The following is an 18,825-nucleotide window of genomic DNA, read 5'->3' as shown; positions in this document are numbered from 1 at the left end:
GCCCCCACGAGGCGCGGATGGCTGCGTCAAGGCGTAGGCACGCTGCTCGAATGCCCGAGCATAGTACATGACCGTATGAAGGTCTTGGGGCCCCTTCATCTTGACGTCCACGCGGATGTGGTCGGGAAGGCTGCCGACGAAGAGTTCAGCCCGCTGTAGGGCCATCTCACCTGGCGCGTGACATACTAGGGCCTGGAAGCGGTCGGCGAAATCCTGCACTGTGGAGGTGAAAGGCAGGCGGTCCAACTCAGCCAATCGGCTCCCGCGTAACGGCGGTCCGAAGCGAAGAAGGCACAGCTCCGGAAGCGCTCCCACGGTGGCATGTCGCCCTCGTCCTGCTCGAGGGCATAGTACAATTTCTGGGCGGCCCTGCAGAGATGGTAGGAAGCCAGCCAAGTGCGCTCCGACACGTGCGTGCACTGCCCGTGGAAGAACAGGTCACACTGGTTGAGCCAGTTAAGTGGGTCGTCCGAGCCGTCATAAGTGGCGAAGCCGATCTTGGCAAACCGGGGCGGCTGCTAGTTTGGAGTGCCATGGCCCACTGCATCGGCGGTGCGGAGATCTCATGACGGTGCTCGGTCCATGGTAGGAAGGCCGGCGTAGGCCCCTGTGGCGCCCGACGCCCCGGGCTGCAACTGGGAACCCAACAGCTCCCGGGCCTCCGTGTAAACCGGCGGAGGCGACGTCCCGTTGAGCCAGCCCAGAGGCGGAGATGGTGACGATGGGAACCGGATCTCCTGGATCGGAAGACCGCCCGACGCAGACCGACCCAGGCTAGGGCTGGGCGGTGGCGGTGGCGGAACCTGCACTGTGGCCGCCGAGAGGTACAGCGAGGCGGGGGGTGGCGCGGGTCAGGACGGCCACTACGGGCCCTGGGCGGCTGCTGGCAGTGCGGGTGGCGCCGTGAGCGTGGGCGTCGGCCACTAGGGCCAGGACGGCGTGAAGCAGCCGGTGATGGTAGCGCCGGGTAGCCCCCGGCGATGGCCGCGGGGACAGAGTACCACAGCAGTGCCGGCTGTCCCGAGGGAACGACCGGAGGTAGCGGCAGTGGCGGCCCATACGGTCTAGCCAAATAGAGACGGATACCCTGGACCGCGACCACCAGGTCATTGAGCACGCCGGCCATGGCCTCCGGGGAAAACTGGTTCGGCATGGGGGGAGGAGATGGCGGCGAATTTTGGACGGGGGCGGTGGCTGGCCCTGGCCCGGCGTTGTGCCGGGGGGTGGGGGTGATTGGCGCCGACGGAAGGGTCAGCGAGGCTGTGGCGCTCGGTGATAAGGCGGCGGTGGTGGTGGAGGTGGTGGCAGCAGCGATGGGGGTCTTGGTGGGCAACGGTGGCGGTGGGGGTGGCGGCAGAATTGGTGGTGGCGATGACATGGTTGAAACCCAGGTAGCTGATACCAAGGTGTTAGAAGCTAGGGTTCTGCCCGGTCTTGGCCGTAGGTTGTTGGGAAGGAGGGAGAAGGGCGAGGGCTTGAGCGCGACGACCGGGGGCGAGGCGCCGTCCTGACGTGTGCGGCGGTGGCGGAGGCAGGAGGCGGCTAGGGTTTTTAGGGTTCCGGCTCCTCTGGGAGCGGGGCAATAGAAATAGTCTTATTACTTAATTCTCAAAATAGTCTTACAAGTCATATATATAACCACGATATGAAATAAAAACTAAGATAACTTGTGGGCTAAGATTGCCCAGTGGGCCTCTTGCGGTCGTAGGTCCGGCCGGACATAACAGATTGATTCCAATGGAAGTAAAAACAAGCTTTCTCGAATTCACGGCGGCAACTTGCATCAAATGAACATGAGCTTAGAGGAAGTCACTTCTTTCACCATGTCATATACTTCATGAACGAATCATGAAGGCATTGCTAACAAAGTTTCCAACACTAATTTAGATGTTCAACATGAATCGTGGGGAAGATAAAATGTCGATTATGGGCTCAACAACAAATCATCAAGATTTCCATGAAGATGGAATTCCATAACTATGTGACCAAAGTGATAGCATTGGTCAGACCAGAGATATAACAGTGTATGCTCGAGGAAATAATCACGAGTAAGACAACATTACGAACATCGTTGGTTCTGATTTGATTTGACGCTAGCCCACACTCAAATCATAGTTTTAACAAGACAACAGATCCAACAACTGATCATGAGGACCAATGGATGAAGATATCATCTTTCCTCAACACACCCACACACACACAAAAGATATCCTGTTGATTGAACTAAGTCAGACAAGCTTCCATCTTCCAACTCTCCAAGTTGTTGTTTAGTTTAACCAACTAGTTTAGGGTATCCAACACATATTCTTAGAGAAGGAGTGGATTAATATAAAACCAACTTGATCACGAACTCAACACAACGGTCAAGGAACAACCTGGTAATACTTCCGAGAAGATATTCGGAAAATCATGAACCACCGATATGTTTTGAAGCTCAGGAGCAATCTTGCTTTTCAGGCAAGACGATATGATGAAAAGAGCAAAGGTTTGACAAAATCCTAACCCATCAATCGAAGAGTGCACCAGGATAATGACTAGGTAGCACGCTCAATCTCAGAATGATGATTCAATAATCATCACACTGAGAATGGAGTTATCGTCCATAAACTACCAAGCAACATGGTTGCTAGGAGTATTGATTTCACACATCACGGTTCACTTTTTGGCATTCCGGTGACAATATTAGGGAGACCAAGAAATAAATGATTATGGTGAGAAGTATCACTTTATCAAGAAGTCATAAGAGGTGGTGCAATTCTCATGACAATCCGGACATAAAGGGGGCAATACTCCAAGTTAGAACATAACAAAATCTGGATTGGCATTCTGATCTGCAGAATACAACTGCTTTGACCCAGTCCTAGATATGGACGAGGTACTGGAGTTTGTTTCTCCTGGTCATTCTGAAATAGAATGGCATGACGAACCACAAGACTATTAAGCTTCGATGAACGAATGCATGATATACTCTTGACTATTAATTGATAGATGAGGGTTGGAATACAGCTACAAAGGGAACAACTAAAAGGAACACATGATTTTTTGAGTTGTAGATGCATAGATTAGTATGTCGAGCAAAGCTCAACATTTCTTGCGGATAACCCATGTAGAAGAGGAAGGGCTGGCATATTCACAGTATAGAATCGAGAACTCGTTAAGAGCACTCTTAGTGTGATCTTTTGGTTCAAAAGAACTTCCGCCAAGGATGGTTCATGCTATTAGGAAGAATGATATACCACAGACCTTGAGGACTATCACAACGGTACTAATTCTTGAAGGAACGAGCAAACAATACCAACAAATATAGCAGAATGAATCATGGGTTCAAGAACCCAGAAATAGAATACCTACTAACTAAATAACATCATGAGATGCTTTCCAGAATGGTGGCCAGAATGATCACACTGGGAACACTAAACATGGCTAGATTACTGGGTGGTTATCTATGATATCCTAGTGTCCAAATAACTTCAACATATATGTCGAGGCCACGAAGTACCTCAACTCAACGATTAGTGTGGTTAATCTGGCCCAAAAGTACATCGGGATAAGGAGGAAAGCTTTGCGAATGCATCAGATTATTTGGAAACCTAGGATAACTCGGACAGCATAACAACTGTAAATGCTCAAAAAGATTTTGAGACATCCTGCAAAATGGTGGCATAACCACTCAACATCACAATATCAAGGTTCTGAGACCAACTGTTAACACGCGAAAGTAATAGAAACTGAGCTGAGGCTTGAATCCATCATTCCTATAAGTCTATGGATTAGTAACACGTGATCCTGATAGAAAGATGAGAAGCCTAGTTCGTTATCCCCGTAGAAAAGAAGAGGGTGACTCAAATCAGAAGGACATAAGGTGAAGGAGTAAAAGAGCCTTACGTTCCCTTCCACAATCAATTCCCTTATATAACTAAAGCATTTCTAGACTCGACTTCGACTAGTTTGGCTTGGTAATCCTATAGGCAGTCAGGCTCTGATACCAATGTTGTCAGGACCCCCATCCTAAGTCACACCGATCTAGCAGGTAACAGATCATATCACTTTGCAGGCTCATGTACGGTATTCCCACGACTGCAGCCTTACCTTGTCCAGGACCGTTTGTGCCTTTTGGCTCATGTATATGATTGTGTCGCTAGCATCCATATGACAAAGAACCCGGGCCGACATGACTAGTCGTAAACCCAAGGTGGCACAAACTTATAGGGACAGGCATACGTAACCCAACAATGAACTTGTCGGTCAACAATATATGAACCCAAGTTGTAGCAAGCTACAAGGACTTAAAGGAACAACGCATGACATTTCCCTGAAGGAACATACACAGGAACAAAGAAGGATACATGCTGGCCAACCTAAGTGTTCCGGAGCAGTAGCGAACTACCATGGCTCAATGGAAGCACTAGGAAACATTTCCCCATAAGGAAGGCTACCAAGAATAAACAACTAGGTGTAGGATCCCACACATACCAAGCATTTCAATAACATACACACAATATGCTCGATATGTGTAAATACAAAATGGTATCACAACAAAACTCGACGACTCAAAGTATTTATTCAATAGGCTCCGAGGAGCCAGATATTACAAACATGGGTCTCATGACCTAGCATCCAAGTCATACAAGCAACAAACACAGGCGGAAGCATAAACGTATCTGAGTACAGACATCCACAAAGAAAGAAGGCTAGAAAGTCTGTCTATCTACAAGACCCTCCAAAGGAGCTAGACCTTTGTTTGGGATACCCAAGCTAATTGTCGAAGCCCATGTGAGACTACTAGTGAGAACGAAGTCTCTCCGCAAAACATAAATTAAGCAAACGTGAGTACAAATGTACCGAACAAGACTTACATCAGAACTAGCTACATATGCATTAGTATCAACAAGCGGGTTGTGGGGTTTAATACACCACTATGGATCTGCTCTCGTCTCTCTACGAGAAGGCCATCCATAGCACTCACGCTTATCCTGCGCAGTTTAGAGTATCCACTTCAAGTTATCTATGAACCATATAAGCGATCCAAGTAGTCCATATCCGTGGACGTGGCTATTCAAATAGATCATATTACCCTGCAGGGGTGTACTTCTTCACACACTCTCTCACCAGTTATCGCCCTTTACACGACATGTACCCGACAACCTTCAAGCGGAAGACTAGCGAGGATGTCTGCCATGACCTGAATAGCCACACGAGACTCTAGTCTAGGTTTATCACCTATTTGACTTCCATCCGCAAGGAAGTCTAATCGAGGTTTCCACTACGGCCCCAAACGATGTGAGCAGGGTTCCCAAGCCCACCATCCGGGTGCCACTTCGTACACTATGCCACTGTGCCTAGTCTGTCCCAAGCCCACTTGGCCGGGTGCGACTTGGTAGACTACTAACACAACCTACAAACACCAGAAACTAGTTGCAACTCCTAGACAGATATCAAGGTAATTAATAAGTCGAGAGAGCTTGGAGTGCTCTGCGCCCAATGTGTTGTAGTAACTGTGTTGGATCACAAACACAGAACTCAGTTCTTGAGAACGGTTTCAATGAGACAATCCACCATGTACTCCTACATGGCCTCTCATCACTACCTTTACCAAATCGTGTTCACAAGCTCTCAGTAGTACGACATGTTCATCACCATCCCAATCCATCCCAGATGGATCGGACCTGACACAACTCTAAGCATAGCATACATAACAAGCAAGCATGAATGAGTAGGCACATCATGGCTCAAACAACTCCTACTCATCACTAGTGTAGGATGCCGGTAACGTGACACTACGATCAGAGACCCTTTGACGAAACTGTGTGTGATGCATTAATCGCAAACGGTGATGTAAAAAACTGTCAAAAAAGATGCAAAACATTTGCGATGGTGGATACATCAAACACGGTTTAGATTTTAGTTGTGTGCGTGACGCTGGGCATATGGTTGATCCATATGAACTGTTTACGATTAGATAGAACAACAGAAATGGGCAGCCATATCAATGTGTGTGCGATATACATCATATAGTTTGCTCCAATGAACTGTTTGCTATTAGGGCAAGAAGCAGAAATGGTCAGCCAGATCAAGGTGTGTGTGATATACGGCATACGGTTCACTCAAATGAACTGCTTTTGATTAGGGAAGAGAACATAAACGGTTCAACTTAAAAAGATGTGTGTGATACGCGGCAAACAGGTCTGTAATCGGAAATGTGTGGGAAGAGCGATAACAACACAGACGATTCTTGTTAACAAGTCGTGTGTGTTGTGAGCAAACAATTGCTAGTACACAATTGTCAGTGATTGATGAAATCATCACCGACGGGTTCCATTGTTTATTCCGTGTGCGATGTGATTTTCTCGGTCCGCACAACATCTATGCTCTGTCTCTAGAGCATCAACATATATACTTTAAAAAATAGCATTGCAAAACCAAATTAGGCATACAATTACACAAGTGGCTACACACATAACATTTCCACACACCAAAGTAAGCAATTACATGCATATTAAACTAGGAGAAACGAGCATCTAATCATCTACTTGTTGTGACGACGCTTGCCATTTCTCTACTTCCGGATGGATCTCTGGCCGTTTTGGGGAAGGAGGCACTTCCTCATGTCAATGATCCGCCTGTACATCTCGTAGCTCGTGTACGCCTCCTTGGCCACATACACGACATGGGCTTTGTCTGGTTTCTCCATCCAGGCCGAGTGTTAGGCACGCTTGTCCTTATTGCAGGAATCCTTCATGTTTCTGCAGTAGGGATCAATGATGTCCTCAGCAAGGTGAACCAGTGAGTCCTTCTGATGCCCGTTGCTGCCCCAGATCTTGTATTGGCCCTTGATGTTGACAAGATTCTGGAAGGCGATGTCCAAATTCTTGAGCACCTTTACATCATTGGTGATGTCCACCGTAGCGAACATGTAGTCAGGGCTATTGGCAAACCTGGCAAAACGCTCGCAAGGCCTTGTGGCCAGGCAGTAGTGGTAGATGAGGACGTGATCGTGCAAGCACATCTAGGCAGTAGCGACCTTGGGACGAGAACCGGCACGAGCGCGGGTGTACTCGAGGTCGAACCCGACCACCTTTTACTTCTCCCCAGCAAGCAAGAGCTCCATGATGTTGATAGAGTGCTTCATCCAGACCGGGTTGTTGGTGTACACCACCGAGAACACCATGAACCTTCTGTGGGTGTCCACCACGACATGGATGGTGAACTACTCCTCGTCGTCGGCAGCCGCTAGGAGCGCTATTGGAGCCGCGCAATATACCCTATAAGAATTTGTCGTGGTGGGTGTGCTTCTTGCAATGGTGGGGCGCGATCGAAAGGTTGAAGAGACACAAGGGTTAAATGGCCGCCGTAATAAATGGGGGCCGGCCGGCCTGTAATCTTCACGTCTAGTCACCGCGTTCATAGAGGAGGATTCCAGTGCACACTTGACAACAATGCACCGCACACGTTTCATTTGACCACGTGTGATCTCAAAGAGGGGCCAAATGTATCATCAGTGAGCCAGTTCCCGTGCTACCGCGCAAGCTTCCCGCCGGCTAGTTTGGCCACGTGTCGGCTAGAAGAGGGACACATAGTGGGTGTTTATTGGCAAAAATCTTTATAAAAATGAAGCGTGTGGATGACTTCGGTCATAAGTTTACCCATGGGTGATAAGGTCAAAGTTACACAGAAGGGTGATGATGGGCAGTCGAGTGCGATAATTAATTTTGCGCTCTACATGGCACATTGTTGAAGAAACCAACTGTGTGCAATAATGTCTAAGATTGCAGTCAAGTTAGCTATAAAGATCATGTGCTATGAGATCGAGAAGGTAAACTGATTCGAGAATGGTTAATAAAACCTAAGTCCAGTGCATATTAAGGTTAAAATAGTTCTACCAATATATGAGTCTTATAAGATGCCATTTCGACAATTGTACCACAAAAGCTCAAAATATTACAAGGTTCAAATTCAACAGTTATATGGCTCAAATTCAAAGATTACAAGGTTTAGGTTTACCTCGAACAAAGAAGGGGAGGGATAGCATATTTGTTGTCGTGGATAGATTCTCAAAAATGGCACACTTTATACCATGTCATAAAAGCGATGATGATGTTAATGTTGCTGATTTGTTCTTTCGTGAAATTATTCGCTTGCATGGTGTGCCAAATACTATTGTTTCAGATCATGATACTAAATTTCTTAGCCACTTTTGGAGATGTTTATGGGCTAAGTTGGGGACTAAACTACTTTTTAGTACTACTTATCACCCCCAAGCTGATGGACAAACTGAAGTAGTCAATAGAACATTGTCTACGATGCTTAGGGCTGTTTTGAAGAATAATAAGAAAATGCGGGAAGAATGCTTGCCTCATATTGAATTTGCTTATAATCGTTCATTTCATTCTAATACTAAGATGTGCCCTTTTTAAATTGTGTATGGTCTCCTACCTCGTGCACCTATTGATTTGTTGTCTTCCATCTTCGGAGAAGGTTAATTTTGAGATGCCAAACAACGTGCTGAATTGATCTTTAAAATGCATGAGTTAACTAAGGAAAACATTGAGCATATGAATGTTAAATATAAACTTGCTGGAGATAAGGGTAGACAACATATTGTGTTTGCACGTGGAGATCTTGTTTGGTTACATTTGCGTCAGGATAGATTTCCTGATTTGCGCAAATCAAAGCGTGTTGACGGTCCTTTTAAGGTGTTAGAGAAAATAAATGACAATCCATATAAACTTGAGCTGTCTGCATATTTTGGGGTTAGTCCCACATTTAACATTGCAGATTTGAAGTCTTATTTGGGCGAGGAAGATGAGCTTCCGTCGAGGATGACTTCATTTCAAAAAGGGGAGGATGATGAGGACATCAATACCATTATTACACCCATAGTCCCTACTGCTATACATACTGGACCAATTACTAGAGCTCGTGCACGCCAGCTAAATTATCAGGTACTTTTGTTTCTTGGTAATGATTCTAATGTTCATGAGAATATGATGTTGCCTAAATTGGATACATTTGTCTTGCTTACAAATGAAGGGCCTAACTTGGAAAAGAAGGATAACGTTGGAGCAAGATCAAGCATGGAGATGATGGCATGCGCAAGGGGAACAAGAAGGGAGTTACAAGTGATGATTTCAAGACTTTGAAGCCACCATAATGAGTGCATGAATCCTTGGATGAAATATACAAGATGCCACATCATAAATTTCGTCCAGAGGCTATTATAGGTGTTGCGTCACCTTATTTTTGGGCCAGGCCCATGTAATTTCGAAATACTTGAGTATAGGCTGTTTTTAGAGTCCGTATGTGTGGGGATACAAGAGATAGAGTTGGTTTCGGACCCCTCCTTCAAGGGCCATGAAATTCCCCCTCTTCCTCCATATATACAGCCCTTAGGGCACCGTTTAGACTTTGGGTTTTGTTTAGATTAAAAGACCACCATAGCTGCAACTTTGCATGCTTCGTTTGTGTTCAATGACCAAACCAAGACGACACAAAACCCCATCTTGATCAATAAAGCTTTCATCTTATATTCGTAATATTCAGATTGCAATCTTAGTTTCTTGCTTGTTCTTTGTTTGCTCGTTGGAAATAGACCCTCGTGGTCAGGTTGATCATGCTCCAACGTGGTTAATAACCCCTCGGAAGTTGGTCAAAGTCAACTCCCACAGAAAATGATAGTTGTCTCATCGAAACATCGGGACACCTTCGCCTCTATCAAGTAGTATCAGATTTCCAGGTTGCTCGGTGAGATTTTATAGTTTTTCGTAGTTTAGATCAAGTATGTTCTTCATACCTATAGTCCACGAAAAAGCCAAAAAAAATTAGGGTTAGTTCATCATATCCGAACCAATCTGAGCCTTTGCATAATCTTTCAAGGTTTTTGCTTTGTTGAATTTGAAGTTGCATCGTCATGTCTAGTTGCTGGTCTTAGTGTCTAGTCCTTTAGAGTTTCGAGTTCTGTCACAGTTTTTCACGCCGCTGCCGCACCATCTTCATCGCTGCTGCCATATACAACCACCATAGCCATATCCTACCATCGCTGCCATATACCACCACCGTTTCCATATCCTACCACCGCTGCCATATACTACCACTGCTGCCATATCCTACCATCGCTGTCATATACCAGCACCACTGGCATATACCACCATATATCCACCACCAATCCGAGTTCTTTTCATATTAGGTTTGTTTTCGAGATCCATCTATTTTCCGATTCGTGTTTCCTTGCCTGAGTAGGTTTCAAAAAAAAAGTCTGGTGACCCCCAGGCAGTTTTTAGGCCAAAATTTCAGCGTCCGAAAATACTTTTTTGCTATCCTGTTTTTAGGTCCCAAGGAGCGTTTTGAGACACTCGCCATCATAGTGATTTTTTGTCGCATTTTTTGTCGTCGCTGATTTTCGCATAAAAAATAGTCAAAAAATTACGTGCCTATACTATTACTTTTACTTGGGAAGAGTTTTGATACACTCGCCATTATAGTGAATTTTCGCAAAAAAAGAGGAGCGCAAAAAAAAAGAGCAAGAAAAAAATATTCAAAGTGTGGTTTTCCCTTGTTTCTGTGTCGCGCCGTGATTTTGTTAGTGTTCTAGGCTCGCGTCTCTAGCACAGTCTAGCCTAGGACCAACACAGTACCGGCGTTGAGCGTTTATTCAACTTTGCATCTCTGAATTTATTATTGTTGACCATTTTTGCTACCATATTATAAGCCTTCCCAGCTCCACATACATATACGTCATGCGTTTGACTCTCCCTGGTAATCGCTTTATCCAAGCTTTGAGAGTTTTGACTACAAGCGTTGCCGATGACCACCTGCTGCTATGTAAGAACTTGTAAGAATTTGAGATTTGCTTGACGGATTTGTGACACACTGCCACTTCCTAGTAGTCTGTAGGATCATATTCTTGTGTGTTTCTATTGTTGCTAACCATGGCAGGATCACAAGCCGGTGAGACTGATTGGGAGAACATGACGAACAAACAACTACATGATAAATTTCAGCAAATGATGAGTTGCCAGGTTCAAGATGTGCTAAACAGATTTGAAGAGGCCATGGAGAAGATAGATGGCATTGAGAAGACGAATAAAATAAAGCTCGATAACAAGTTTAATGAATTGGTAGCGCGTCTTCCACAACCACTGCCGGCTGCACCTGTCACACCTCTACAACAACAACAACAACACCGCCTTCCAAATCAAGTGGGACAAGCACTGCGCGTTCCCCATGAGCCTGGTCAAGCTTCTGGTGCCGCTGTACCTACTGTTGATGCTTCTGTAGCTCCTGCTGCTACTGCAGAGGTGGAGTACCATTACGACGATGAGGTTGATCAAAATCAGAACTACGTGCAACCACCAGGACCACCACCACAAGGTCTTCCTCATGCATATCATCGCAACGGTAGAGCTGCACCACCACCTGAGGTACGAGACCATGCCCATCTAAAATTGAATATTCCACCATTTGAGGGTAGATATGTTCCTAATATATATCTTACTTGGGAGTTAGAAAGTGAACAACGTTTTACATGTTTACAATATCCTGAGGAGAGACGTGTTCCTGCTGCTATTTGTGCTTTCACTAGTTTTGCATGTGTTTGATGCTCTGTACATTGTAGATTATATCCTATTCCAGCTACCTGGGCTGCTTTGAAAACTGCTAGGCGTACTCGTTGGGTTTCACCATATTATCAACTTGAATTACTTCAAAAGTTGTATCATTTAAGACAAGGAAAAAATTCTTTAGAAGAATATTATCAAGAATTACAAACTGGCATGATTAGATGTGGTATTGTTGAGGATAATGAAGCTATGCTTGCATGTTTTATGGGTGGATTAAATAAAGAGATTCAGACCATTCTAGAGTATAAGGAGTATAATAATATCACTTGTTTATTCCATATTGCTTGTAAAGCTGAATGTGAAGTGCAGGATCGACATGCATTAGCGTGAACTAATTTTTCTGCAGGTCGATCTTCCTCATGGACACCCCGTACATCCTCTACTCCCACACGTCCTACTACACCACCACTAACTTTAGCCACCAATTCCAACCGAGATACAAGAAAACAGGCACCACCACCACCACCTGCCAGGAGTACACCGTCCGGTTCGGCACAGAGCTCTTCTTCATCCATGGCATCAACAAGGCAAACAAATGATATTATTTGTCATCACTGCAAGGGTGGAGGTCATTATGTGAGAGAATGCCCATCTAAGCTTGTCATGATTGCTATTGAAGATGGTGGGTATGAGTCCGCTAGTGACTATGATGAGGAGACTTTGGCTCTTATTACAAGTGAAGAACACGGTGGAGATGATTCTGATCATGAGATGCAATACATGGTTGCTGAAGATACTGACATGTATGAATGTTTAGTTTCTCAACGTGTTTTGAGTGTGCAGGTTACACAAGCTAAGCAAAATCAGAGGCATAATTTGTTCCATACAAAGGGAGTTCTGAAGGAACGTTCTGTCCACGTCATCATTGATGGAGGGAGTTGCAATAACTTGGATAGAATGGAGATGGTGGAGAAGCTATCTGTCACCACAAGACCACATCCACATCCTTACTACATCCAATGGTTCAACAACAGCGGCAATGTTAATGTAACATGTACTGCTCGTGTGCATTTTAGTATCTCTACATATGTTGATTATATTGATTGTGATGTGGTACCTATGCAAGCATGTTCCTTATTACTTGGTAGAGCATGGCAATTTGATACAAATTCTGTACACCATGGTAGCAACAATCAGTATAATCTTGTTCATAAGGATAAACATATTACTTTGCTTCCTATGTCTCCTAATTCCATTTTGAAAGATGATATTAAATTATTAATAGAGCTAATAAAGCAAAACAGGAGAAAAATAAGGGTGAAAATCAGATTGTGGCAAAAGAATTTGAGCAACAAATGAAGCCTAATAATAAACCGTCTAGTGTTGCTTCTGAAATTAAATTGAAAAGTGCATGTTTACTTGCCACCAAATCTGATATTGATGAGCTTGATTTCAGGAAATCTGTTTGCTTTGCTTTTGTGTGCAAAGAGGCATTATTTTCATTCGAGGATGTGCCTTCCTCTTTGCCTCCTGCTGTCACTAACATTTTGCAGGAGTTTGCTGACGTCTTTCCACAAGACGTGCCACCGGGATTACCACCTATTCGAGGGATTGAGCATTAGATTGATTTAATTTCCGGTGCATCACTACCCAACCGTGCACCATACCGTACCAATCTAGAGGAGACGAAGGAGATTATGCGTCAGGTAGAGGAGCTGCTCGACAAAGGTTACATACGTGAATCTCTTAGTCCATGTGCTGTTCTTATTATACTAGTGCCAAAAAAGGATGGTACGTCGCGTATGTGTGTTGATGGTAGAGGTATTAATAATATGACTATTCGTTATCGTCATCCTATTCCTAGGCTAGATGATATGCTTGATGAATTGAGTGGCTCTACAATATTCTCCAAAGTTGACTTGCATAGTGGATACCATCAAATTCGTATGAAATTGGGAGATGAATGGAAAACATCATTTAAAACTATGTTTAGATTATATGAGTGGTTAGGCATGCCTTTTGGGTTAACTATTGCACCTAGTACTTTCATGGGATTAATGAACGAAGTTTTACGTGCTTTCATTGGACGATTTTTGGTAGTCTATTTTGATGATATACTGATTTATAGCAGATCTTTGGAAGAACATTTGGAACATTTACGTGCTATTTTTATTGCTTTGCGTGATGCATGTTTGTTTGGCAACATCAGGAAGTGCACCTTTTGCACCGACCGAGTATCTTTTCTTGGCTATTATGTTATTCCACATGGAATTGGAGTTGATAAAGCCAAGATTGAAGCTATTGAGAGTTGGCCGCAACCCAAAACAATCACACAAGTGAGGAGTTTTCTTGGCCTCGCCAGTTTTTATAGGCGTTTTGTGAGAGATTTCAGCACCATTGCTGCACCTCTCAATGAGCTTATAGAGAAGGATGTGCCTTTTGTTTGGGGTACCGCACAGGAAGAAGCCTTCACGGTATTGAAAGATAAGTTGACACATGCTCCTTTAGTACAACTTCCTGATTTTAATAGGACTTTTGAGCTTGAATGTGATACTAGTGGAATTCGATTAGAGGTGTGTTATGACAAGATGGCAAACCTGTTGCATACTTTTGAAAAATTGAGTGGGCCTAGTCTGAATTATTCTACGTAAGATAAAGAATTATATGCTCTTGCTCGGACTTTAGAAACATGGCAACATTATTTATGGCCCAAAGAATTTGTTATACATTCTGATCATGAATCTTTGAAACATATTAAAAGTCAAGCTAAACTGAATCGTAGACATGCTAAATGGGTTGAATTCATTGAGACTTTCCCTTATGTCATTAAACACAAGAAGGCTAAAGAAAATGTTATTGTTGATGCATTGTCTCGTCGCTATACTATGCTTTCACAACTTGACTTCAAAATATTTGGTTTGGAGACCATCAAAAATATATATGTGCATGATGTTGATTTTAAAGATGTATTGCAAAATTGTAAAGAAGGAAGAACATGGATGAAGCGTTAATGATGGATTTGTGTTCCATGCTAACAAGCTATGCATTCCAGCTAGCTCCATTCGTCTTTTGTTGTTGCAGGAGGCACATGGAGGAGGATTAATGGGGCACTTTGGGGTGAAGAAGACGGAGGACATACTTGCTACACATTTCTTTTGGCCAAAGATGAGACGGGATGTTGAGTGTTTTGTTGCTCGCTGCACTACATGTCAAAAAGCTAAGTCATGACTCAATCCTCATGGTTTATATATGCCTTTGCCTGTACCTAGTGTTCCTTGGGAGGATATATCTATGAACTTTGTTTTAGGTTTACCTCAAACAAAGAAGGGAAGGGATAGCATATTTCTTCTCGTGGATAGATTGTCGAAAATGGCACACTTTATACCATGTCATAAAAGCGATGATGCTGTTAATGTTGCTGATTTGTTCTTTTGTGAAATTATTCGCTTGCATGGTGTGCCAAATACTATTGTTTTCAGATCGTGATACTAAATTTCTTAGCCACTTTGCAAGATGTTTATGGGCTAAGTTGGGGACTAAACTACTTTTTAGTACTACTTGCCATTCCCAAATTGATGGACAGACTGAAGTAGTCAATAGAACATTGTCTACTATGCTTAGGGCTCTTTTGAAGAATAATAAGAAAATGTGGGAAGAATGCTTGCCTCATATTGAATTTGCTTATAATCGTTCGTTACATTATACTACTAAGATGTGCCCTTTTGAAATTGTGTATGGTTTCCTACCTCGTGCACCTATTGATCTTCCATCTTCGGAGAAGGTTAATTTTGATGCTAAACAACGCGCTGAATTGGTCTTAAAAATGCATGAGTTAACTAAGGAAAACATTCAGCGTATGAATGCTAAATATAAACTTGCTGGAGATAAGGGTAGAAAGCATATTGTATTTGCACATGGAGATCTTGTTTGGTTACATTTGCGTAAGGATAGATTTCCTGATATGTGCAAATCAAAGCTAATGCCACGTGCTGATGGTCCTTTTAAGGTGTTAGAGAAAATAAATGATAATGCATATAAACTTGAGCTGCCTGCAGATTTTGGGGTTAATCCCACTTTTAACATTGCAGATTTGAAGCCTTATTTGGGTGAGGAAGATGAGCTTCCATCGAGGACGACTTCATTTCAAGAAGGGGAGGATGATGAGGACATCAATACCATTGTTACACCCACATCCCCAACTGCTATACATAATGGACCAACTACTAGAGCTCGCGCATGCTAGTTAAATTATCAGGTACTTCCGTTTCTTGGTAATGATTCTAATGTTCATGAGAATATGATGCTGCCTAAATTGGATACATTTGTCTTGCTTACACATGAAGGGCCTAACTTGGACAAGAAGGATGAACATTGGAGCAAGATCAAGCATGGAGATGATGCATGAACAAGGGGAACAAGAATGGAGTTGCAAGTGATGATTTCAGGACTTTGAAACCGCCATAATGAGTTCATGAAGCCTTGGACGAAATATACAAGATGCCACTTCATAAATTTCGTCCAGAGGCTATTATAGGTTGTGCGTCACCTTATTTTTGGGCCAGGCCCATGTAATTTCTAAATACTTGAGCATATGCTGTTTTTAGAGTCCGTATGTGTGGGGAAACAAGAGATAGGGTTGGTTTTGTACCCCTCCTTCAAGGGCCACGAAATTCCCCCCTCTTCCTCCATATATACAGCCCTTAGGGCACCGTTTAGACTTTGGGTTTTGTTTAGATCAAAAGTTTGCCATAGCTGCAACTTCGCGTACTTCGTTTATGTTCAATGACCAGCTATGGCAAACTTTTGATTATTGAACATAAACATCTGGTCCTTGCTGTTGGAACGGAACTTGCGCATGCTAAGGCCTCTGGTTGGGCCAGGGTGACTACCAAGGATCTTGGAGAACACATCCAAGCTTTTGCAATAGCCATGGCATAGCTTGTGGGTGTCGATGAGGTCGAGAGGGGTGGAGTTCCATAGGGGGCGCCACCATCGGGAAAGGACGGTTGTCCATGCCCCATATTTGATTGGGAGGAGGGAGGTGATGACTGTCAAAATATCATCGGGGAGGTGCTGATGAAGTCTAGGCCTGCTGGAGTCGCTTGCGGTTCTTGCTTGACCCGCCTCCGCTTGTTGGCAGCCCCGTTCTCCACCTCCGGAGTCTCCTTGTCAGTGGTGCTTTCTGATAGAAGTGAGAGTACAGGGAATATTTAGTTAAAACAAGGAAATAGAAAAGTGTTTTGGTAACTAGAAGTTAGTAGGTAGGAATAGAGTAAGAAAATGGAATAACAATTGGTTGCTTAAATACTGCACAATTCATTTGATATTGCCGGGTAAGTCAACATGCAGATACTTGAAAAGAACACTTAATTGAACAAAGTCTGGACGGATGATATCGTCGGGGAAGTTAGCATATATCTCATGACCAGGCTCTTTTATGTGCAGTACAATTTTAGTGGCAGTTTTCAGTACATAAAACTTAGAAAATTCTTTCCAAAGGCCAGTGTCAAAATAGGAGTCACCATGTTCATCAAGTCTTATAGTAGCAACAATTGTAAATCCATGGTTTGTGTTCAGTATGACATCCCTGCAGTCTTGATTTATATAAAGGGAAAGATTTTGTACTACAGATTTTGTTGCATAGCGAGGGACGCGTTGCAGAAAATGGTGGGATTATTAAAGAAAATATGGTAACATGAAAATATGGGCCCGAATTGAAAGAACTATACAACAGTTGAAATCAAAGGACAAAAATCTATAATTAAACAGATAGGGTAAACATGATGTCATGGAAATATGAGAGTAATCGAAAGAACAATACATCATTAATTTGCCTAATAAAGAAAGAAGAGAGAAAAAATCCCCTTTGACGTATATGCTGCATGTGGCACCTTTTATCATAATGTAGCAATATTTAGTATATGTTCAGGAAAGTATGCCATGCCAACCGATTTAGGGTGGGATTGAACATACCGCACGCATCCTCAGGTCATTCGGTATGGTGAGATGGAACTCCATGGATGTCTGGCGGAGGCCGCAAAGTCCTAATGTGTCCGTGCACTGTACACTCTATGAATGAAAGAAAACCCTCAAAACATCTCTAATAAAAATGAATTCACGGCGAATTCAGTCGGGTGATTAAAGGAGGCAGATGAACTAGGATAAGAGATGAGATAATATCTTATTAAATTAGTTACCTTGTTGTCCATGAGGAAAAACCCTCAATACGGTGGGTTCCGCAACCGGGCGGAGCTTGGTCGACCGCGAGCACGTCGAGAAAGTCGATGTCGATAGGCAGCGGCAAGTGAAAGTGGCGAAATGCGGTGGGGTTTGCCGGCAACCTGGCGGCGGCGGCAGGCATCGAGCTAAGAGGTTGCCGTGGGGATAGACGGTGCCATGCATAGACGTGGAGGAGCTTGTGCAGGTGTGAATGGGGACATGAGGGGGTGGCGGGCGGAGTGAGGGTTTTTGTGACGTGGGGATGGTGAGGGTTTTCTTTTTTTGAATTGGGTAGTGAGGGTTTTCTGTCCCACAAAGAGTTTCGGAGGCAACGGTTTACTAGAGCCAATCGTGTGTGATTGACGTAATAGGAAAAATGAATGACATTGCACATGGTTCCACTTTTGGGAACTGTGTGTGATTGACGTACTACGCCCGTCCTAGTTTATTGGTCCACTTTGTAATTTTACCAAATTTTGACCAAGGATTTAACTAACAAATGTTTATGCATGTCACCAAAAATTATATCATTGAACACTATGTTCAAATACGCATCCAACGATATATTTTTTGTTGAACTGCACTAACATTTTGTCAGTTAAATCTTTGGTCAAAATTTAACACAAATTACAAAGGGGACCAATAAACCAGGACGGAGGTAGATTCCATCAACCGAACTGATTGCATCCATATCCCACATTCAGACGTAAGTAAACATAGATTAAATATACTCAGACATAGATAATAAGCGTACACAATCATAGTTCAACCGTAAGTACATAGTTCAACCGTCATTAAGCATACCCAAGCATACATACTTCGATCCCACATCTCATCTCATTTGTCGGCACGATCACGAAGCTTCTCCAGATACTCGGTGTACGTGGCGTGCACCACCTTGCGAGAATACTTTTGCTTGAAGGAGCCAACGAATCGTCCTCTTGCATGCGCCAGAACACTTCGATACGTGTCAAGAAGCTTTTGGTTGCAAAATGGGCATCGATAGCCGCCGTCCCATGTCCTAATACGCCTATTATGCATTCCCGCATAA

This window comes from Triticum dicoccoides, chromosome 3B (assembly GCF_002162155.2).
Source record: "Triticum dicoccoides isolate Atlit2015 ecotype Zavitan chromosome 3B, WEW_v2.0, whole genome shotgun sequence".
Lineage (NCBI taxonomy): Eukaryota > Viridiplantae > Streptophyta > Magnoliopsida > Poales > Poaceae > Triticum > Triticum dicoccoides.
The sequence above is the reverse complement of the archived record's forward strand: the minus strand, read 5'-3'. Positions refer to the sequence as shown.